We start from the raw sequence: 10,170 nt of genomic DNA on the forward strand, positions 1-10,170 counted from the left end.
AGGCAGAACACAAAAAGCATTCTTGTGGTTAATGGTAAATTGAAAAATTCAGTTACATTTAAAACGTGCGGCTGTTTGTGGGTTGAAAGTTTTTTTTCAATGCAATTAAATGGTTTTACCCTGGGACTCTGTCAGAAAAGTAAGCATGTTAATCACTGAAATCAGTAAGAGCTGTATCCCTACAGGTAGTTATGTTTTATGTGTACCAACAGGGGTTTCAACAAGTGATGATAATGGTTTCTAAAAGGAGCTGTTTGCACACCAAAGGCTGGGACTTCGTCCGGCCCCACAGACGGCCGCGCCTCCTCCTCCGCCTCTCTCTCCTCCTCTTGAGCCTTGAAGCCAGGGGACGCGCTGGGGCCTTTTGTGTGCGCAGTGTGGGGGGCCGCAGATGCCATTCCCCAGAGACACAGCGCAGGTTAATGATCTCTCAGCCCCTGCTAAAATAAATAAATCATTTCCAGGCAGGAGTCTGCATAAATCTTCACTCAAACGGCGATTTGCTGGAGCAAGCACCACCAGTTGCTAATGACTGTTTTTTTTTTTACACCTCTCTTGATTGCCCGAGGGGATAAACTGTGACACAGATGAGTTCCTTCCCTCATTCTCTCTAAGCGCCCGCACCACCCACCTTAACCTCTCTCTCTCTCTCTCTCTCTCTCTCTCTCTCTCTCTCTCTGACACACACACACACACAAACACACACACACTCTGTTTGTGGCTATTCTAATTCACAGCGTGTTTTGTCAGGGGACATTAGCTGGCTGACAGGCGTCTGGGTTGGACAGGGGGAGCATTTGTACTGACAGTGGTTGGTAGTTGTTTCATGTTTCAGCTGAGCTGATAGTGGCGGACGTGTGTCGGGGTGGGTGCTGTCAAGCAGCGCGCGGTGCAGCATCACACGACACCTCACTCAATAGCGTTCCTGTTCTCCACATCATATGTTCTCCTCGACGTAAACAAAGACGATGGTTTCATGCCAACAGCTTTCATAGACTAAAATGGTGTAATTTATGTATTCTTTAGCATTTTCATGTTAAGTTCTCAAGGCCATCCTGGAATAAGGCTTGAGATCGCTGCGATATCACGTCCCTGCTCTCATCAACGCAGGAACCTTGGACAATGTCTTTCATGTTCTCTACGTCATATGCTTTTTCTAATTTTATTTATACAAATACGCACAGTATTCCTCTAAATTAACATTTAATTTCCTGTATTTTTAAACCATTTCAATTTTAGCCTATTAAGGCTTTACAATAATGGAGTTAGGGTGAATTTAATTTTTATATCACATAATAGGTCAGCATATAAGTGCAATTCCTTGACCGCAGTCTCCAGTGAATAAAATGCATAGCTGCCAATAACACAAGACTTTTCACTCAATCTTTTATTTCCGTTACATTAAAAGATCTCCGTAATTCTATATTTGCAAAGTATATGCAAATAATTTTCCAAAGCAAAAAGTTTGAAATGTACAGATTTAACTTTTTTATCATTTGAACATTTATGTTATTTAATCACTGGCGTCTCAGGTCAAGAACTGTTTCTATCACTACAACACCTCACTCAAGTCATTCACTTTCCTGTTTTCCATGTTCTACTCAATTTTACTTATGCAGAAAAATTATGAAAAAGAATACGCCTAAATCAAAATCGTATTCTCTTCCTGACACTTTCCCATCTTCCACTCAGTGATGTTCCCGCATTATAATCTGATCTGTTTCGTATCAATTCGGTTGTCTGGTGTTATTCAGCACTGGATTAGGGCAACATATTCAAAACACAGTTTTGAAAAAAAATTGCATTATGTTTTTTAAATATCTTTGCAGTATTAAAAAAAACATACAATGAATAAAATATAGTAACAAATTTTGATTCTGGAAAAAAAATTCACTAGTAGAGCATGTAGACACGCACGTTCTAATGCAGCTGATTTGCTGCTTTTTTTGCAGGTTTAAATTTTTAGGACATCTTTAGGGTTTGGACATCTGATTACAAAAGATTAGGCATGGATTATGCAGTCTACTTTAATGAACGTACTACAGTTTCAGTCACACATGCAATATGATTTAAACATTCATTATAATAGATGATAGCTGCTGCTCTTCTTTACCCTCAAGATGTGAAATTCTACTATTATCTATGCAAGTTATTCTATGTCATGAAAGAGTTACAAGCAGGTAGACAAGTATACTTTCAGTTTTAATGACACAGCAGAACCTTGTGTGGCTTCAGCTGTTAACTGCTTAAGTGGTGTCATCAATAGACATGGATTAGTAATCAATGAGCCCATTCAGAGCTAATGAAGAGGCTCAATTAGAAACATTCCTCAAAATGAATGCTTATCTTAATGTAAAACTCTGAAGAATAAAATTTATGAAATTTGTTCAGTTTTTAACAAATCATTTCTCACTTAAAATGAAAATGAAAAATATATTTTTTTATTTTTTTTATTTTCCTATACCTGTACATAAACACTCTTTTTTTTCTCCATGGGACAGTGCATTGACAAAGCAAATGCATGGATTGATCTTTATTTCAAAGTAAAAGGCGAGTCAAACACTTTGAAGATTTATAGATCAAATCATAACCGTTTTGACTGGAGCAGGGATTTTTTTTTCATGTGTATAAAGAAGCAACAACAAAGTAAATAAATAAAGTCATTACCAGAGCTTAGAACAGAGGCACCCGATTTGCTCTTTTATCCTGCTACAACAAAAAGAAGAAGACAGAAGGAGAAATAACAAAAAAGAGGGAGAGAAAGAATTGCACAGAGGCTTTTCTTTCTTTAAAATGCTGCATTAGGTCTTTTCCTGCAGTCAGTTTTCATAGTTCAAAGCTGGCAGTTCAATAAATAGCTGGAACTGGCACATCTCTGTTCTTGCAAAAAGAAATCAATGTTAATCCTATTACCGGCAGTTATCACCTAGCCCAGAAACGGTGGCAAGTAAGAAAAAAAAAACTGAGATGTCAAAGCGGGAAGGGGAGAGAGAGCGAGAGAAAGGGAGAGAGAGAGCGAGTCACCCTTCATTCACTTTCAACACAGTTTTGATAATTTACTTCTGTAGAAGAAGAAGAAGGAGGCAGGCGGGAGGATGGGAGCACTGAGCTTCACTTACCAGGAAATGTGTGTGTTTATGTGCATGCATGCGTGTGTGTGTGTGTGTGTGTATGTGTGTGCGCATGCCTGTGAAGAGGGGGGTCCAAGGCTACTGATGTATTCGCACATAATGCTTGGATCAGACCCTGCTGCTGTAAGCAAGATGTTTGAGGCACAAAACATCGTTTTTGAAAAATGTTCACACCGCTTAGCAATCCTCTTCCTGGAGCGCCCTGACATCTGGCCTTTCTCCTTCTCCCCTTCTCCCACTTCCACTCCATCCTCCTCGCCTCTCTCTCAGTTTGTGGGGGAACTGAGGGCTGCTGCCGAGGCACAGAGGAAGAGAATGATTGCCAGTCCTTCATTTCTGTTGTAGCGTCGGAGAAACAAAAGTGCTCAATTGAATCTGACTGACATTCTGCATTTCCTCCTATTGAGTGTTTTTCTATTTGAATATTCTCTGGATGAGAGAAAACAGAAAATTTTTGCAGAACATCTAGAGCATGTAGTGGGTTTGCTTAAGAGGAGGCTGGAATAATAGAAAAAACACACACATTCTTCTCTTATTGATCAACCAATCAGCTAATGGCTTCATGTATATTCTGGAGCATAAACAAAAGAAATCAGAACTGCGGACCTTTAGAACACAGCTAATAATTAACACACTGATTGATTTCTCTGTTGGCAGAGAATTAATCCATAAAGGCGAGTAGTATTTAATCAGAAATTCATTATGAGACTACAGGAGAAAATAAATTGGTCTTAGATTTGGGCTCACAAAGTATTGTAGCATAACACTTGACAGTGCCTTTATCAGTAAAGAAAAGAATAAAAGCAGGATAAATCAAAGAAACTACAAAAAAATCTCAATAAATATAACTGGGAATTTTTTTTCTCTATTTAAAGGAATTGTTTTCAATACTTAAATGAACATTAGATGATTGGTTTCAAAAACTGTGATGAAAAATTCACATTTATACACTCTTTGTCTACAATGTATTCATTACACAGTTGTGCAAAATGTAACAAATACAGTATATTGTCATTGCAATATCCTTGTATACAATAATAAAATCATAAATGACTATCCAGGATAGAATTGTTTATTCCAAGTGTCTTGTGTTCACAACTTGCATATTCAGCGTGTTAAATGGAGTCTGCCTACAACTGAGGCAGAATACAGAACTAAAGATGATAAGAGCCATCAAGTGTTGGAAAGCAGAAAGGGTTAAGGAAAATGGGATTTTATCACAACTGCTTTTGTAATGAAAGTTTTTTCAATAGTATCACCCCTGCTTGAATTTCTAATACCATGCTGCCGCTATAAATCTATTTGTATAGTAATGTCTGAGTAATATCTTGAGATATCAAATGAAGATGAGTGCTTTATCCTTGATTCTTTGGTATTTGAGACTCTTGCTCTGAGTAAAGACAAGAAGTTCTTCAGTGGCCCTTTTGTGCAGACGGAGTCGGCCCGACAACGCACGGTTACTAAAGCGGTGAACGTGCCTCAAATGGTTTGCATGGCTTAGTTGGCAATATTTTGGGCATTCAGTAAAAAATAAGACACAATAAGAACAATTAGTAAGCCCTGAGAGAATCCTGTGACAACCTAACCGTTAGCTGCCAACCATGTTAAAGACATCCCTTGTTTGGGTCAAAATCTAAGCCACCTAACCTGATCAAACCCGAACTGGATTATTATATACCGGAAAGAGATGTTTTAAAATTTGAGATTTACTAAACCGTTATTTTATTTGTAAAAATATTACATTTCCAATAGGTTTTCTATGGCATTTGAACCACCATAGCACAGGATATACATGTCGGCCTACATGAAAACTGTAATTTACAGACCTGTCAATCCTGTCAAACGTATATGACCCAATTACAAATTCGTCAAACTCAAGTTTGTGATTCATAAAACCGTTATGTTCTATTTGTGAACATTAACAAATATTTTTACTTTTTCCAAAAATATCATTGACATGTCACCTCACTCTCATGGAGCCAATATATATGTATAATTAATGTTTGCACATTTCTGTTTTATGCTGCCTGTCAAGGAAGAACATGTAAAATACTGCACTAAAAAATTCTGACATCTGATATCCTCAAATTGTTTTATATAGAAAAATATTCACCCGAGAAAACAATCAGCATTCTACATAGTTAAAGTAATTCGGGTTTTACCGTCCCACTCATTCAATGTCAGTGCCACAAAAGATGGATTGCACTTTCACTTTTGCCGCACTCTAACTGTACATATTCAGTGCAAACAAAACTCTCTGAAAACAAAACACTCAGCCATTTAAAATCGCATTTCTCCGATGAACACACCAAAAGCCCTAGATTAGGCCTAATCACTGTCACCAGGAAGCAGAATCGGGCCCTCTCACTGGCGGATTAAGTCTTCTGTTGTTGTTGTCCTTATTGTATTGCTGAGAAATAATTACAGCTGAATCTCATCAAAGCCAATTCAACTCTTGGCAGGACTCGGCTCTGTTTTCTCTCTTTTTTTTTTTTTTTTTTTTCTCTCCCAGCGAGCAACCTGAGTTTCTCCTTTATGAAAGTAAAGATTAAAGTAGTTAAATACTGAGACGGAAACTGAGGCGGCGGTGACAGGCTGAGGAAAGGTCTCCGTGCTCTTGTAGCGTAAAGAAATCCAAAGAATGCCAGAATGCATCTTACTGACACAGGTTTTCACCTTGACTTGACTGACTTTGTAGGAATTTATTTCCTGCGCCGTGTGAAGGCAAGTGACCCCGTTCTGGGCGAGCCTATTCTGTATTCTTGTAATAAATTAGGTGGCAATGTGGGGGCTTTAACATGTAAAATAGTGGTGACATGCTAAATAATGAGGCAGGGTAGAATTATGTGGCACCGGCGTGCGGGCTCTGGGGTATTCACGGGCTTGGAGTAGACTGGGCCTCCCACTCGCTGGCTCCGAGCAGGAGGCTGAGGAGCTGGGGTGGGGGGGGGGTGGTGGGGGTTGTTTGGCAGTGAACATATAAAAATGGAATTAACGTTCCAATGCCCAAAGCAAAATTACACTTTGGTAACCCTTTGGACAATGCTTCCATGAGTCTTTTTCTCCAACATGGAACGTTTGGCTTTTTATTAACCCCGTAAGGAATTGATTCCAGATATATTACGCTAGACTGTTTTAGTTTGGCTTTTATGATCTTATTATTCTTTTTTTTTTTTTGAAGCATTTCAGTTTGGGTAACTCAAAGTAGAGTTTTGACAATGATGCCCATCTGAAAAGCAGGAGGCGATTGCAGTAAAGATGCAGAACCGAGCGAGTTCCAGTCAGAAATGTAATCATCTCACAATGACTGCGCGACTTCAGGAGCTGCAGCTTCTTCACTGTTATTATCGCTCTTGAATATGTTGTGTATTGTTCATTGGAGTGCCGTGCAACCTTGAGGCTGTTCTGTAAACTCCACTGTTTTATTGCCATTGTTGCAGCAGGTGACAGATTTACCAGGTCTAATGCAGGCGATTTTAGTTTGCTTGTAAACCCTTTTTTTACAGCCTCCCTTGCTGGTGTTTTGTCCAGGCGGAGGGGGTGCAGATTAACTGATGAGCTTTGCCCGTCCTTCAGGTCTCACACGCTGTTCCGTCCAAACTAATATCGCACTTTATAGCTTTCTGTCAGCAAATACAAGGGAGACTGATGAGGTTTCCCCTCATCAGAACATTAAAAAAGGTGATTTCAATCGGAAACAGAAACACTGGCATTCTCTTAAAAGTATCTAAACAATAAGAGCCACCATGCTTTGGGATTTGCTAACAGATGAAAAATGGCTGCATTCTCTGTTATTTTTTCCTTTTCACTTATTGCCAGCACTCCTGTCTGGCACGGACGCCGGCTGTTACAATGGGTGATATGTATACGTGCGCATGCTGGCTGGATTAAATTTTTAATGGCTACAAGGGCAGTTGTCCTGGCAGCGGAGAAAATAATAAAAAATGAAATTATGAAAAAGAGGGCTGTTGCAAATACTCAAAGGATTATAAAGCAGCCTTTTGCCACTCCAGTTGTCTCAACGTTCTGACATTGCTGGATATTAGAAAGCTGAATCTCTGAGCTCATTGTACACATTGCAGGCGGTTACAGTTCTGTGAAAATGTCTTTCTTCTATTCTTGCTTTTAAGAGACCCTTAAGTGTTTGAGTTTACTGAACAAAATGTAATTTTAGAAAAAGATAAACTGCATAAAAATAAAAAGGCTGTTTTTAGATATTATATCATTTGTAAATAATACAATAAGGTAAAAAGGTTATTCAAAATAAGCTGGCCCTATGCAAAACAGTAACTGACCAAATTGTAAAAACATGAATTAACTCTGATAAACCACATCTCTTTGGGCGGCTGAGTTCAGTTTCATGAGCCACACCCAGGCCAGACTACTGTAGAATCAAGAAGTAACTTCAACAGGACCCCTCTGACGACGTGGTGTTGGTTTAAAGAATCTATTAAATTCAGGAACAGATGTGAAACAAGGACATTAGCAGCTATCACTCTGGAGAGGGTTACAAATATATTTCTATGGCATTGAGAATCCAGTAAACCCCAGTGAGAAAACATGGAGCACCATCCCAGGAGTGACCAGCCTACCAAAACCACTATAACAGCATCCAGAAAACAAACATCTGAAGCTCTGCAGGCCTCAATTGATGCAGTTTAGACCAGTCTTCATGATTCAGCAAAAAGAAAGGGGCTGGGCCAAACTTGCATCCATCTGAGCGTTGTAAGGTCGCAATTTCTGGTGAGCAAAAACAACACAATGCCCCTTCTCGAATTTATCAGAAGACATCTTGATGAAAAGACTTTTGGGAAAATAATTTGTGGACCAAGGAGACAGAAGTGGAAGTTTTTCAAAGGTGGGCAGCATCACTCTGCTGGAAAAAAAAAAAAAATGACACACCATTTCAGAAAAAGAACATCATCCCTCAGTCAAACCTGGTGGTGTGATAGTCTGCAGGACCTGGAAAACCTGCCGGAATTGATTGGAGCATGAATTCTGGTCCTAAGCAGAGAATTTCCTGCTGTTGGTTGGTGACCTTAAGTTCAAGTGCATTTGGGTTATGCAGGAGGAGGAGGATGACCCAAAGCAAACCAGCTAGTCCACATGTGAAGAACAAAATAAAGGTTTTGGATTAGCCTAGTCAAAGTCTGCAAAAAAAAAAAAAAAAAAAAAAAAAAACAGCAAAAACTGCAGTGCAACCATAAACAAGCCCTTCATGCTTGAAAACTATGTAATGTGGCTGAATTAAAACCATTCAGCAAAAAGGAACGGATCAGAATTCCTCCATAGGGATGTTAAAGAGCCATTGTCAGTTATTGCAGAAGCTTGAAGGCAGCTGATGTTAACCAGGGCTGCAGAACCATTTATTAGGTTTAGGGGATAATTACTCTCACACATATCTAGGTTGGTGTAGATAGATATTTTTTAAACATGCAATCTTCATCTGAAAGCTGCATTGATTATAATTATACAGGTTATCTTTGTCAGATATTTACATGTGTTTGATCCTCCCGGACATTTGTTTTAAAAAAGAAAAAAAAAATAGAAAAAATCTATAAGCGGGCAAATCATTTTCACAGAACTACACATGGTGGGATACGACGAGAATCAGGATTCTGCAGGTGATGTTGAGAAGTGAGAGATCTCTTGAGTTATGCGCTCTGATTGTTACCCCACATTATGCACACGGTTTGAGGCTAAATAACTCGGCCAGTGTGGAGATCATAAACCGTTCTTCCTGCGCGCCACCTTGAAGCGAGGAAGGAAAAACCCACCCCCCCACTCCACAGCCCCCCCTCCTATAAACAACTCTGTCATTTTAAGTAAGCATCCCCCTGCTTACCAGGCACCTTTCGTGCGTGAGCTGCACCTAATTTAGAAGCTTTTAAATCTGTCGCAAGTGTTGTGAGAAATGCCTGTTGCAATGTCTTTTATAAATGCTAGACTCTGTAGTATTAAAGGCTTGCAGATATGCCTGGTGTAATATGTCCTATAGCTTTATCTTGTAATAGTAAAGTGTATTAATTTTCCTGGACTGGAAAGGGTGTGTGTGAATGGGAAGAATTGACTCTATTTTGGGGATTGCAGTGACTTGCCACGCGCTGCAAACATGGCTTTCACGCAGGGGGGACGGCGAAAGATGATGAAGCAGGTGGTGGGGAGGAAAAAAGGGAGAAAGAGGTGCTTTCAGTTGGTGGATTTCTTGAGTAAGCCCAGCGGTTATCACAATCCATCATTGAGGAGTGGCGACTCAGTAATTAAAGACTTTTCCAGAGTGGAAAAAAATTCTTGAAATTGGAATTCAAACTCCACTTAGCATGGTCACCTCAGAAGTGGAGCTTCATCCTAATTTACTGCACAGTGAGGGAACACTTTGAGGCATTCAGCAGGTCAGCATGTTCGTTACAGTGCCTTTACAAAAAAAAAAAAAAAATGTTTCAACCCCTTGAACATTTTCACATTTTGTCACGTTACAATCACAAACTTCCATGCATTTTATTAGGATTTTGTGTGCTAGACCAGCACAAAGTGGTGATTGTGAGGTGGAAGGAAAAGAATGCATAGCTCTCACTTTATTTGACAAAAAAAAGTGTCACATGCATCGGGAGTCAGACCCATTTACTCCAATACTAATAAAAATATATGATCGAGTGCAACCAGTTGCCCTCAGAAGACACCTAACTAGTAAATAAAGTCCACCTGTAGGTAATTCTCGGTATAAATCCAGCTTTTCTGTGAAGACCTCAGAGGTTTGTTGGTGAGCCTTAGAGAACAAACAGCTTCGTGAAGACAAAGTAGCGCAGCTGACAGGCCAGGGAGAAAGTCTGGGATAAGTTTAAAGCAGGACTGGTTACAAACAACATCTCCCAAACTTTGAGCATCCCAGGGTTTTGTTCAAGCTATCGTATAAAACTGAAAAGAGGACGGCTCAGCTAAAAAAACATCAAGACCACCATAACCGACCACTTCAAAGAAGAACCTTATAGAACCCTGGTAGTGTTCATCTAAGCCAGGACCAAGTCAAGACCAAGACCAA

The sequence above is a fragment of the Fundulus heteroclitus genome, chromosome 9 (assembly GCF_011125445.2).
Source record: "Fundulus heteroclitus isolate FHET01 chromosome 9, MU-UCD_Fhet_4.1, whole genome shotgun sequence".
Taxonomy (NCBI): Eukaryota; Metazoa; Chordata; class Actinopteri; order Cyprinodontiformes; family Fundulidae; genus Fundulus; species Fundulus heteroclitus.